The sequence below is a fragment of the Aptenodytes patagonicus genome, chromosome 8 (genome assembly GCF_965638725.1).
Source record: "Aptenodytes patagonicus chromosome 8, bAptPat1.pri.cur, whole genome shotgun sequence".
NCBI lineage: Eukaryota > Metazoa > Chordata > Aves > Sphenisciformes > Spheniscidae > Aptenodytes > Aptenodytes patagonicus.
This window is the reverse complement of record NC_134956.1, coordinates 21,630,562-21,645,491: the sequence shown is the minus strand read 5'-3', so window position 1 is coordinate 21,645,491 and position 14,930 is coordinate 21,630,562. Positions and strand designations below refer to the sequence as shown.

At 40.3% G+C, this 14,930-nt stretch overlaps 1 protein-coding gene across 14 annotated transcripts in view; it reads right to left on the bottom strand.

Annotated features, from left to right (window-relative positions):
* The window catches only part of CHL1 (cell adhesion molecule L1 like), a 150,846-nt gene that overhangs the window by 98,881 nt on the left and 37,035 nt on the right, over nt 1-14,930 (bottom strand). Inside the window, exon 1 of one of the 14 annotated variants that reach the window (XM_076346667.1) lies at nt 3,791-3,942. The exons of the other annotated variants lie outside the window; for them this stretch is intronic. The gene's annotated coding sequence lies outside the window, so the exon portion shown is untranslated. Of the gene's footprint in view, nt 1-3,790; nt 3,943-14,930 lie in introns of those variants that run through there. 14 annotated transcript variants of the gene reach the window in all.

Here is a 14,930-nt window from a genome sequence, read left to right as displayed (position 1 = left end):
TGCCACCCTGGTGCCTACGCTGGTTGGAAAGCTACAGCAGACCAAACCTCCAGCTTTGAGTAAGGAGGAAGACCCAAGCTCATTAATACCATATAGTGTCAAAAAATGCAGCTATCAAGACAGAAAAGTAAACAGATTGAAAATTCAGGTGTGTACCTTACAGCTTAGTCAAACCTCTGATCTTACATTTAGAAAAAAGAAGAAAGAAAAAAAGAAATTCAAATGTCTGTCTTCTTTAATAGTCAAACCTCAAGAACACAGCATCTACCTTAGAATAAGAAAATTCACCACCATAAATGTCTCTTTTCCTTCTACAGACAACCAATGTGTACCCATTCCCACTAGTTAATGTATACACCCAACACAGCAGAACAGCGCTGGTCACCAAAATGAGCGGCACTGGACACGTGGGAGTCCTGCATCGCTCCAGGGAAACCCCAGGGCAGGCAAAAACTCTCAGTAAACCCCTAGATTTCCCAACATCATTCGGCAGTGCCACATTCAGACCCCAGAGCAAGAACAGCTTCGCCATAACCCTGCCTTTTCACAACGGCTGAGAGAAGGAGATAGAGGAAGAAATCTGGTAGAGGTTTGGGAGGCTTATCCAGCAGGCGAATAGGGAAAGGCTCAAGATGGGTCTACGAGAGCCGCATAGTGCAGCTCACAGGACACAGAAATTCACGTCAAGAGCTAAGAAATAGTATATATATTCTGAGGGTTTGGTTGCTTTCCCCCCTGCCTTACAGAGTATAATTTTTTTTCTGCTAATTTTCCTTCAGCTGTCACGGACATGAAAATTTACTCACATCTTACCAGCAAGACAGATTCCTGTTTCATCTTGAGATACAAGCCCTGAAGCATTATTGAATGGGTTTTCCTGGAGAAAGAATTTACCTGAGGCAAAATTGCTCTGCTTGTACTTCATAAAGGAAAATATTGGTTTACCACTGCAAAACACACACCTGTGGAACATACACAGACAAGCTCCACATAAAGACCTGGATTTCAGGGTGGAGACTGACAAGAATACAAAACACTTTAACAGAGACAAAGGAATCAATACCTAAAATTAAAATTGATTCCATGATTGGTAAATAGAATATTCCCCTTCTTTCCCAAACTCGGGGCAAATAACGCCATTATACAAAGTTTGTAAAATAAATCACAGCATTTCTTCTATTCAATCGCACCTAACAGCAGATAGCAAGAAAACTTATACGATTTTCCACACAGTTTCATACACAAGTAATATGTATCGACACTCACAGCAACATGTATAATATTCATCGACATACATGTCCATTTTTCCCAGCACATCCTCTTATAGCAATCCAAAAATGTGCTGGGATGTACTCAAGGATTTTGTCCCTCTGCCTCAGATCAGATGAAGTGAGAACTTTATTTGTACTGGCTGCCACAGAACATGCTAGAGAAGAAGAGAGTTCATCCAAATGTGTTGGGATTTAGATGATGGTATGTCAACCTGAATTCCTATTTTGATGTTTATGAGAAAATAAATGTTCTTGTTTCTTTTCAGGTGCATTTAGTTCTGTTCATTTTTTCTGCCCTCCCCAGTTTCAACCACTGTTAAGCAATGGATTATTTTCCCTCCTCATCCTTCCTTCTCCCCTCCACCTGTCCCACGTAAACTTCTTAACATGAGATTTTTCCAGTAATAGGAATAAAATATGTATATTTTATTTAAGTTCCTTTATTCGGAGCTTTCATGACAACCTAGAACGGTCCCATTAAGTATGGTATCTCTACAAGCACCTCGGTCTGAAAAGATAACTGACATTTACTTTTACTTACTGTCCATATAAAGCCAAAAGATAGAATGACTACTAAGGTAACATGAAAGTTAGCAAGAGATTCACGTTGACCTCAGCAGTCATGGAGGATCCCTCCTCCATAAGGAATTGCACAGTTCTGATGAATCTTCAAAAACTAGAAGCACATATAACTGGATTCTTCCTATTTTTCTCTCAAGGTTCAAAGAAGAAAAATGAATAATTGAACACAGGAAGCAAATATGTATCAGTGCACCCAACCAAATAGAAAAATTCAGTAAAGGTTGCTCAAATGTGGATCAGAAACTACGAGAAATAACCACGAAAGACACTGCCTTGATGCACAGCTCTCTGTTTATTGAAAAGACAGAAAGAAGCTGGTTCCACTCAGAAGGAGGCAAAAAAGGCTGTCAGTCTGTGCAGGTTTTGGCTGGGGTAAAATTAATTTTCTTCACAGCAGCTAGTATGGGGCTGTGTTTTGGATTTGTACTGAAAACAGTGTTGATAACACAGGGATGTTTTCGTTACTGCTGAGCAGTGCTGACACACAGTCAAGGCCTTTTCTGCTCCTCACCCCACCCCACCAGCGAGCAGGCTGGGGAGGCACAAGAGGTTGGGAGGGGACACAGCCGGGACAGCTGACCCCAACTGACCCAAGGGATATCCCACACCATATGGCATCATGCTCAGCATACAAAGCTGGGGGAAGAAGAAGGAAGGGGGGGACGTTTGGAGTGATGGCGTTTGTTTTCCCAAGTCACCGTTAGGCGTGATGGAGCCCTGCTTTCCTGGGGATGGCTGAACACCTGCCTGCCCATGGGAAGGAGTGGATGAATTCCTTGTTCTGCTTTGCTTGTGTGCGCGGCTTTTGCTTTACCTGTTAAACTGTCTTTATCTCAACCCACGAGTTTTCTCGCTTTTACTCTTCCGATTCTCTCCCCCATCCCACCGGGGGGGAGTGAGCGAGCGGCTGGGTGGGGCTGAGCTGCCGGCTGGGGTTAAACCATGACACAGTCAAAACCTGGCATGTACCAAAGCAGATAAACACGGAGCTCATTAGGCGTGAGCACCTGCACGTTCCTGGTGGCTTTACCTACCCGTGCCAGCTGTGACTGTTCAACGTTGCAAATGGTTGTAGTAGGGTACTCTAAAAATCTGATAAATGCTTAAAAGGACCTGCTTTTCAGCAGATGAAGTTAGTGTCTTCTGGAAGGTAGGTTCCTACAGAGCACCTGAATTTAGGTTCTCCAAAACTGAAGCACTCCGTACCAGAAATATACTTTGTAAAGAAAAACAACTGGCAAAAATCAAATTCCTATATGACCAAGAAGACAGAAACGTTAAAAGGAATTATTCCAGTAAAGGTTATTTTATATGTATTTTAACAAGCAAAAAGCACTGGTCACTTGAGAATAAACTCAGGTGTCTCAGCTTTGCACTAGCTCAACATTTGTCACTTGAACTCTGCCCCATCCCCATGTTGAGCTGTGCAGAGACGTCAGGCGTAGCTGTGCCCTAGGAGCCTGCTGCTGGCAGGGGAACAGCAGGGAGAGATTGAGAAAGCAAGTTTTACTGAGAGAGAGAGAGAAGAAAAAGAAAGAAAACCAAACCAAAACGAAAAAGCTCCCAAAACATCTGGGCTAAGACAGAAATTCAGAAATACTGACTTAATAGAAAAAAACCCTGATCTTATACCCAGATGTGCTTTAAACAAGGCTCTGTGATACAAAATAGCAAAGAGAGCAAAGGAAGATGGAGAGACGAAGATAGATACGAAATACCGACTACAGTCCATGCATCAACAGGTTGCAAACATTTCAAAGTGGTCTGATACATCACTGCGATGCCCAAGCCCTGCCTCACACACCACAGGCAGCGCACTGGGACACGAAGACAATATTTCACGTATGCTCCTTTCTGGTGACCCCAGTGGTTAACCAGCCATCTGACACCCAAAACCTGCTTTAGATCAGCTTTTAATCGACTCAGAAATTTCAAACCTTCTTAGGGGGTAGCCTCGGTGCTCCTCCTCCTCCTCACTGCTCAGGATGGCTGTAGGTGCTTCTCTTGGCCCCCCCGTCCCTCTTCCAGTTGATGCCACCTCCCTTCCTCCCGCCTCACCAGGACCTCAGGAACGGGCTGCTGCTGCAGCACTGGCTCTGCAACGCAGAGGAGCTTCTACAAGAAATCATGACTGTTTCAGAGAATTTAACCTGAAATGCTCTGCAGATGCAATGAATGGCCATTTAAGTAGTGAGTCATCTTTCCTCAGATCCTTTTAAGGAACTTAGCTGGCGCATTTTCAAGGCATATTTCCTCATACTTTGCTTTGCAATTTGCAGGGTGATACATCCCAGAGCTGGAAATATGGATCATATGGCAGCAGAACCACATTTGTCAAGGGGAAAGCATTTAGCACTATATTTTCCTATATGTGGTACTTGCAAAGCCTGATCTCAAAATATCTGGGTTTGTCCTTCTGCCCTTTATTCAATGAACTCTTCTTTTAAAAGAAGAAGTCAGCTGAACTTGAACAAGAAAGATTTTAAATTCTATCTTCCATTACAGCTGAGCAAATTATATTTTAAATATTTTTAAAATGTATTCCCAAACTCAGCTCGTTTCTGTCTTTGACTGTCATAGCAATCTCAAGCTTTTCCAAAGCTTTTCTTCTTTGTTTTTCGCAGTTACCATTATTCTATCACCTACATCCGCACTCGCTTTCTAGGAGGGTTTCTGTTAAGATCAGCTTCAAACTGGGACTGTTGGCCCATCGATATATTTTACACAGCCTTCATACTGAAAGTACCAGGAGGCTCCGTGTAGCGTGTAAGTAACTAAAACTACTCAAGTATAATCACTTCCAACAAGTACGTACTAAGGCCATGCTGGCCTCTAACAGAGTTTCTCTTAGACCAATATGAAAGGACCTTCTACATGTGCATTTTTCTACACTGTATATATCCAGGCTGCAAATCTGTATTACAGAAGAACAGGTTCCTTTCAGGGAGATGTCAGGACTCACCAGAAGACCCTCTACCAATTTATGAGATGTGACACCTTTTCTTTTTAATTACATTTTCAAGCAGCGAATGATTTTTTATTACTCTAAGTTCTCTAGCGGATGTCAGTGTGCACCTGCCTTTAATACGTCAACAAATTGCTGTCTCTCGGCAACCGACTGTTGAGATAATGCCTGTTAGTATTTTTAGGTCTCTCTTCCAATAGGCATCGGAGACGGGTTGCAGATGGGTGAAAGTGGCAGACTTCAAGACAGAAAAAAAAAACAACTGAGTCAGAGAAAGCTGACAACTTGTCTAAACCCAAGGATTTTATTACTGGAAATAGGAAGAAAAGAGCTTTGTTCTCGTGTCTTGGTCTAAAACAAGCAAATTATGTTACCTAATGCATCCAGATCACTAATTTGGACAACTCAGCAGGGAACTGAACAACCACCTACATAGAAACAGTCAAAAAATAACAATTCATAATCATTTATTAAGCTATATCCTTATGTTATGATTACTTGTTGTCAATTAAATGACATATGATGACTAGTCCTGGAAGTCTGAAGAGATTAATACCAAAATAATATTCTTATATATACACACAGTGACGGTGCAGTGATTAACACCTCGTTAGTCCATAAGGAGCAGAGTGCTAACCTGTGCTTTGGATGTCAGAGCTCACTACCTGGTAATATAGAATACAATATTTATTCTTTCTATCTCATAAATATATAAAAAATATAAATATATATGATATCCATATATGATCTGTAAAGGACACTTAACTCACATTAAGAAGATGAATCAATGGCATTAATTAGATATTTTATGACTGAAAAATCTTTATTCTTTGCAGATCTACCAGTCTGCAGTAAAACACTCTCTTACCCTTTCTCACACACAGAGAAAAAAATCCCAAATAAATCCAATTCCTTTAACCTTTCATCTAAAATATTATTCTCTACTTCTTACTGTTTTCACAGAAACATGATCCTTTTTTTTTTTTACATATTTCTCATCAAGTGATGGCACAACATTCATTTGCTGCCTCATGGAACAATGATCCTCTCATCACCAGCATCTGGACTACGGCTATTGACTATGATATCCGGCACGGCACTTTTCCATCAGACACAGCATTAAATGACAGGTCACTTGATTTGCAAGTGTGAGAATGACTTTGAACAGAAAATGGAGCGAAGAGAAACTGAAGCTCAAGTTAATCCAAATACCAAGCAACCTTTTCTCACTGATTTTTAATACTTACTACAAGAAGGAAAAACAAACTTTCAGGTCTGGACATCGCCAGCAAACCACAGGGAGTCCAAAGGCTACAGCTCACGATGGGAACTTCAAAAAATATGTCAAAAGCATTAGCAGTTTAGAGGGAAACGAATGACTATTTTTGTGTTCAAGCCCATTTGCTAAAGAAAGCGTTTAATAATGGGTGGCATCAAGAGCTGGCCTCAGTTTTTCTTAGTTGCAAAGCAAGCAACCAGCAAAAAGTTTTGCAAGTGCTTTCTTAATACCGCTATTTCAGTGCTTCCACCAGTGCCTTGACAACACCAACGTACTGAAACCTGTGATAAAGCCACTGCTTCCCAAAATGCTGTTTTAAAAAGTAAAACGCCTCAATTATCATCTCGAGAACATCAGGGCAAAGTTACCATTTATTCAGTGGATGCCAGGCTGGGTTTTCAGAGTCTTACCGAAAAATGCTCAACTATCCAACACGCCCCTCCCCATAACCCCCAGCTCTCCTCCAGCTCCCCCCAAGGAAGGTGCATCGCTCCCCATCAGTGGGGGCTGACTCCATCCTCACCCACCGGCCCTGGGGACAGGACGGGAGCACCCCAGGGGTGTTGGGGGACCCTGCGTACACACACCCCCCCCGCCCCCAGGAATTCACCCACCACGCTTGCATATAAAAACTCAAGCGTAAGCCCTTCAGAGAGAAATGAAAATCCTGTGTAATGAGCAGGGTTTTGGCAAAACCTGTGCATCTTTATTTGGGGGATAAAGGTTATAATGTTGAAACAGATTGGTTTGATGAGAACTACTTTTTTTTCTTGGCAAAGGAAAAAATGCTGTTTTCTGGGACAGCTTGTTGAGGAAATGAGGCTTTTTACACTTGTGCAACCTCTCCCATCTATCCAATCCCTCAATCGCTGGTGAATGGGGAAGTTTAAAGGAAAGAAACTTAAACTAGTGACTCCACTGAGAAAAAGGACATTGTAAATTCTGTTTGAGAGCAGCTGACTGGCAAATTTCACTGTATTTACTGGCAAGCCGGTCAGCCTGTACATAACATAGGCTGTGAGTAACCCAGTATTATCTCCTGCCTGCTGGGGAAGACAGAAAATGCAGGAGCACTGCCCCGTGCAGAGCAATTTGGAATGCAAGTCAGTAGGAAATCAAGTCAGGCTTTTAGGTCCACAGGTTACAGAATATCTTGTTTAGTAAGAAAGGCTCAATTTTTAATTACCCGGAGAGAATTACTTTCACTGTAATTTTGTGCTGTATAAGTAGTAGTAACTTTTTACATAAATCTGAATTCTAGAAATGTAAACCAAAGTTGGTTAATGAAAATGACCACCCTGTAGGGACACAGCAGTTCAACAGACGATCAAAAAGACCTTTTGCATCATTAATCTGCATGATTTCATGATACTGCCTTCGAAAGAATTAAGAAAAAAAAAGTGTTTCTTTACTGTAGGCATGAAGCATCCTTCAAAAGGTCTATCCCTCCCCCAAAACTAGTTTGCCCAGAACCACTGCACAGCAACAAAGACTCAAATTTGAAACTAAATCATTAACCAGAAAGCACTCAGGGGGAAAGCACTTCTTGCCCAATATAAGAGGTTTCATAGCCATCACGTCTGTAGCCTGTCATTTGTTCATTAATTTTCAAGCGAAGGATTATGAGCATAGACAGTGTCCCTTTGTCTCTCAGCGCGGCACATTGAGGATATAATGCTGAGTCCCTTATTAGTGGGTGTCCTCCTCACCCCTCGCTCGGAGACAGAACTTCTCGTATGACGACGGAAACCACGCGGTGACCTCCAGCCAACGCAAGCTGTCGGGTAACCAGCTAACAAAAAATGCTTATTTCACAGCAGCCTCTTCCAAGCTCCCAGTACATGCAAAATCTGCCATGGTAGCATCCCTGTGCGCTCACACCTCAGGCTTTTCCGACAGCCCTTCTTCCACATTCATCAAAGCTCCAACCCTCGTCAGATGCAGAAATCTACTGAGCATCTGTCAGGTGTCTGCGTGCTATGCAGCAGATTACGGAAAAGCAACCCTTTGGAAAAAGCATGTCTATTAAATCTGGAGGAGCGATAACAGTATCCAAGTTCTTGAATTTAATGAGGCAACATCACTTAGGGCTGACTCTTTCTAAATGTATATACGGAAATAATTCCCTTGTAATGAACTCATGCGGCAACTGGCTTTGCCCTTTCTGCATGCTAATGATAATAAATTCTATCCAAATTATTTCAGGCACTGAATAACTGGTATACTGTACTTACTCAGCCTGTACTTACTGGATGCAAGGACAAAAGAGCAACTACACTAAAGGGACAAAGGTGCATCAGGCCACTTAGTAATAACTCTTTTTCCTCTTTTGCCACACTTGGACTTGATCAGCGATTTTTTTGGCAGGATATAAAATTCTAAGCTTTGCAGGGAAGCGTTTAGAAGCAAATTACTTTTTTCAAAGATGGCAGTGAGAAAATATGCAAAGTGAGATATCTCCAAGAGATACCTGCCCACTTGGTAATCCTACTCCTAAACAGCCAAGGAAGATGGCACAGCCAAACAGATTACTAAACACGGGTTGTCAGTACAATTGAACAACAATCTATCTTATAGCTACACAGGAATAACTTCTACTGCAACAATTTTTGATCTAGCATGACAGGATGGGTTTTCAGGAAATATGTCAATAGTATAGCAGCATTTAAAGAAAATCCCCAAGTAATTTGTCACATCTCTGTCAAGCCCAATTCAGGCATGCAAGTCATTCTGTAACGACACAGCAGCTTTTAGAAATTGGAGTTGCAACGACTTTCAAGGCCTAAGTTTCTAAAGTGTGGTTGATTTGGTCAGCTAAGGTATAATTTCATAAGTCTACTCGGTGTACACGGGTGGCATGGAAAACAGGAACCCATACGGGCACATACCATGCATCCATAATGCATGATAAAATGACTGAGGAGAAAGCAGCCGTCCTTTCAGACAAACATTCTCCCGTTACTACCCTAAGCACTTGTCATACACGGGAGACATGAGCACTTCGCAAAGCATATGTGATTTGGGAAGAGAAACGGAGGGCTGATACTAATAAGAGCTGGCGTGTCGCCACGGCTCAAGCTGACGAGGAGGGGATTTGTGAACACCGCCTCCGTCGACTCATCACCCGACGGATGCCGTGTGTTTTGTTTGTTCTTTTCTGGAAAAATGTCAGTTCAGTTAATCCAGTCAAGGATGGATCAGGGTGTCAGAATCAGTCTTCAGACTGTCAGAAAATAAAGCAATTCCTCATCACTTAAAGACCGAGTTACTGTTGCCTCAAGATAAAATATTGGTAATATTAATAATTTGGTTCACTAATATCTCTTTATGCGATCACTTTTCTTTTCAAAATCTTCCTAGTTACCACAAACTACATTCAGAGAAAACTGTAACTCCAATTTCTAGTCTCCTCATCTTCATAGTTTTTATTAACTTCGTATTTTACCTGCTAAGAAAAAAAAATAATATAGATTTTTTTTTTTTCCTATTCTTCTTCTTCAACTGACTCTTTTGGTTTTGTCCCATTGACTTCATTAGGGTCCTCGCACGTTAGGAGTGTTATTTATGTGAACTGGCCTCAGGACTTTTCCAAAATAAATGCCAGTGGTAAATTAAGTCTTTAATCCTCTTTATGCCACAGGATGCAAATCTGTACACATAACAGTTGCTTATCTACTTTTTGCTATTAACTCTTACATTTTTAATCACTTTCCATTCTCTAGCATTTACTATTCTGTCAAAGAATGAATTTAGAGAAGGAATTCAATAGCTCAGTCACTTTCAAAAAATTAATTTATCTTTTCATTTCATGGAAGGGTACTGTGTTGTTTTGGTTTGGTTTTTTTTTTTAAATAATTTCCTTTATTCCAAAGTACAGAACTGTAGGCACCCTCTTATCAAATCTGCCTCAGAAATACCTAACTGGAAAGCGGCACTGCAGAAAAGGTGAGTATTCTTCATAGCAGAATGAAATACATTAATGTTCAAGTCTATGAGAACAGGACTTGGAAAGAGAATAAAATACTAAAACATAACAAAAAATAGGTTGTACTTTTTCAAGAGAATCTTATAATGCATGGTTTATTACACACCTTTTTAATACATTTATTATATTGACCATATATTTATTATTCCAATACTCTACTATTCTATACTTGTGTTATAGTGGACATCAGAGGACAGCACTATACCACACACTGTCCAAATCTATAACTAATATTGCAACCAATGCATTAATTTATTGCATCCATATTTACATATAATGTTGTGGTAAAGCCTCAAGATTGCACACATTTTTTCCCCACACACAAAAAACAAACCATGCATTTTAAGAGCTCATTTTGGTAACAACTTTCGCTTCCAAAAGTTGGCCCAAATCTAATTTTTATCTCATCAAACCACAGTCTTGGAAAGGACCTGAAGAAGTCATCTAGCCTGTTGGCAGACTCAACCACAGTTCTGTTGTTCCTGGAAGTATCTCCCGAGGGACTGCTCCTTCCCAGCGGCTGGAACCTCAGCAGCCACCCCGGCAGCCTCAGGCAGGGCTTGCTGGCTCGGTCATTGGCGAGTGTCTCTCCAACGTCCATCCTCACTCATTCGTGCCACAGCTTTGGCCTTCCTCCCTATCCACAATGGGAATTGGCCTCTACGTTTGCCTTTTCTACATCTGAGGACTTGCTCCTCCCCCACCACACTTCTCTATTTTTTTTTTTTTTTAAAGAGTGAACAGTCTCTCAAAGTTTTGGTTTTTAGGGCAGATTCTTTTGACTCATTTCAACCAAAATGTTTCTGCATTTCCCAGGGTGAAGACTAGCAAAACTAGACTGCTTTCTTTTGCACATGTTACAAATCCTTAAGCCCTTTTCCTGGAAGTGCTGTGTCTCCCTTCCCCTCCAAATTCAGCACAGGATGCCAAGGACATGCCCTTTGCCGTCGTCATGAAAAACCATCGCAGTATTATTGAGTTATAAGCCTCTAAAAAAAAACAGTGCACCCCAACTTAGGAGACATTTCGCAGCTTAACCCTCCTCACCCCTCAAACCCCCATGCGTCAGATGCTCAGGCTGCCGAAAGAGCAACTCCTCCTCGTCCCTCTCAGTCCTACTGCTGTTAGACTTGAGAAGCACCATCTCAGAGTGACTAACCATCGCCTAAGCAAGGCTGCTGGAGCAGGACATTCCCGCAACGCTCCTGCCAGAGCAAGGATCAGACACCAGGACTGCAAGAAGGTGCTGAAAATACAGCTGGGAAGGAAATGCAATAGGAGAACATAGCCACAACCGCGGTGCACTTACAGAAACAATATTAATGCTGTATGGTTAACATGGGTTTGGTGTATAATACAAAAATACGAATCTTCAAGTCTTCTGATTCAACTAATGAAGACTAATTAAGCGATAAGAAATACTTCTTATAAATCTTAATGAGTTTTTCTAACCCTTCAGTAGTTGAATTAACTGTAATTAATCAAAAAAATAAAGATGGCAATTTGCTAAAGAACCTTTTACTTTTGATGACAAGATCCCCTCTTCCTACCTTGTCTGCAAAAAGGGATTTAAAAGATAAAGGGAAACATTAGTCCATTACCTAACAGGGAAAGAATAGCAAATCACGCTCCACATATAACAGGTTGGCATATTCCATGCCTTTTTTTTCCCTTATGTCTTCACAAAAAGACATTTTACAGTGACCAGAATCTCAATGTAATTCATTTTAACTAGGAGCTTGGAACACAAGCTGAGCAGAGAGTTAAAGACTGTGTGGGTAGGATACAGCTGAATAAGTCATTAAGGATTGAATTTATTTTGAAATACTTCAGGTATTCAGCTGAACTTCTCTTTAAACTATTAGTAATTACTTTTTAGTACTCTCAGGGAATGGCTGAGGTCCCAGAGGGTAAGAGATGGTCAAACATAGCAGCTATTACTAGAAATGGGAAAAAGGAAAACTACACAGTCTAGATTCAGTACATTGAAAGACCCAGGAACAGATGATTGAACAACGAAATTATAAGGACCCAGAGGAATATAAAGTGAGAAGAAACTGCCAAAATCTATTTGTGAAGAACTAATCATGTCAACCCAGTCTTTCTTTTTTTTTTTTTTTTAAATCAGGATAATTACCCTATCATAAGAAGGAATTAGATGTGATACATTTTGAATAGACAAACATATTCCTCTATCACAGTAAGGTAGATTTACCAACTTCTTATTTTAGACTAACAATAAACACACTCAGAGAACAGTTTTCAACTGTCCACTTCCAAACTGAGGGAACGCACCAGTGTATCTCCACAGGTCTTTGCACTTGGTCCCATATTTTCATGAGTGACTTAGGTCACATGAAGTGTGGAGGATCTGGAAGCACTCTGGAGGACAGCACTAACATACCAAATTATCTCAACATGTTTGGAAAAAAAAACCCAAATATCTGAAATCATGAAGATAATTTAATAAAAAGATATGCAAAGTCCTACCTATTTTTTAAATAATCAAGCGCAAACTTTAAAGCATGCTTTATTGGGTAGGCAGCAATACAAAGAGAACAGAGAGGTTAGAAAGGATAAAACATAAACGTGAGTCAGCAATGCGAGTTTGCTGCCAGAGAGACAAGTGGTGTTTTGGGAAATATTAACAGATGTTAACCACAGGACACAGGAGGTAATTATTCATATGAGATTTAGAAAACATGACCTAGAAAGAAGGATATTTGTTCACTCTATAGAGCGAGAGGTCCGAAAAGTAGACATAGCAGCAATATTCCAATATGTAACAGGTTTTAATTAACAAAACTACAATCAGTTGTACTTTATGTGCATGAGTAGTGACTGGCTTAATACACAGAAAGGAAAATTAAGGACAGATATTATGAAAAGCTCTCTGAGCTATATAGATAGTTAATCATTTTAATACGTTATCTCCAAGCAGGCAGTTGGGACCCATCACTGGAAGCCTCTAAAAAGACTTGACACAAACATCTCTCGGGGAGACAGGCTATGCAGTGTGGTCCAGCAGGCTGAGCTGGACGACCCGTTAAGATCTTATGTCAGATTGGCATTCTAACACTTCTGGTGTCAAAAAACCCAAGAAATAATATCCTATAGGAACATTATCTCCTCTGGAAGAAAATAACGGTAAAAGAGTCATTTAATTTTGCACAACGGACGGCTGCTGCTCAGCACCAGCTTCATATTATCTTTTTTTAAATTCATATTACATACTTGCAAGTCAGATCAAATATGTACGATTAGCTATCCATGCTTGAGAGTTCGCAAAGAATCTGTCCACAAAAGGCACCTCTTTATCCCAGTGCTGCCAGTTTTAGGTTTTCCCAAGAAACACATTCAAATAAAACCAAAATAGAAAAAGCTACCTTGTTTCACTTCTGTTTAGCACTCCTATATACATTGGTTTCTTAACACGGTTTACTCTATATTATCTTTAGGAAAAAGCCATTCAGGAGGAAAAGGGCAGCATGTAATACACTGCCTTCATTGTGATGGTTTGTATTACATATTCTTATTCATTCTCCTTAACTTACTCTGCATTTGGTAGTCCCACAGAGTACTTTGCAGGAAAGCTTATTTCAGCTTCAAAACAGAATTTTGTATTTCAATTTACTGAAGTAATACACGAGCTTTGCTGACGCTGAATTTATTTTAACATTGTATTTTTATGTGATTTTATTAACTCATTTATATAAAGCTGAATTACAGTCTATTACCAATCTATTTTCTCTATGTCTAGAAGTATATAGTAATATAGCAGACACGTGAAATAATAGGAATAACAAAAGTAGTATTATGCACAATTATAGCTAGTAGCGCTCAAAATCAGACGTTGTTAATAATAAATGACAATATTATATAAAAGAAATGCCATCTGAAAACTGATTTTACACGGCATATTAAAGACTTGATGGCTCAGAGATGGGTAATAGAATAAAAAGCCTTTCATCTCAAGGTCATCAATTCAAATACAAGTCAGACTGATAGTAACTGAAAGCCATTTGATGGGAGCTGTAATGAACCTAGCCTCGTTACTAAAAATTTAAGAATAGCCTTAGCACTTAGCCCTTTCTCCTGCCTCTGACAGCAGTCAACACAGAAATCATAAAGAGTATGGAGGAGCAGATCCGATTCGGCAGGTAGAGTTGCATTCCCCTTGTCATACGCTGTCAGCCCCAGGCTATCGCTATTTTAGCAGCTTCCTAGCAGGTACCTGTTTGTGCTGTTCCAAAATTCAACACCCTCAGCACTGCTGTGTCTTTTATTGCTTGGAGGGTTGAAAAATAGAATTGGGCTTTCAGCTCCCTGAGTGACCACTTCACTTGATGCAAAGGCAACACTCCGGTCGTTTGTCTGAGCCGTAACAATTTGGTACATTAATGCATTACCCTATATTTGATATCTTACTATTTTTCTGGGATGTATCAAATAACGTACCAAAGTAAAGCAATGCATTGGGAAAGGGAAGATTAGAGCAACTGTTCAGCTAGCCTCACATTAGCCAGCAAATAAAGCAAACCACATATTGCGTGACTTGACAAGCAAACTCAAAGTCTTCTGGAATAAAACTCCTGGTATAATTTCCTTTGTTCCAGTATAACGCCTACATAATTTACTGTTGGTTATAGCATTAACATGATAGATAAGAAACCCATTGATGATGTCCTTTTGCTTGCCTTTGTATGCTGAATGAGATTTTTATTTAAAAAAATAAAGATGAATTTTCAATGATTCTCCAGAAAAGCATCCCAGAAGGAACTTTGCTTTCATATTTTTCATAGGCAAAGCTCAGTGTTTGCACATGCAAACTAACACCTACAAATACCT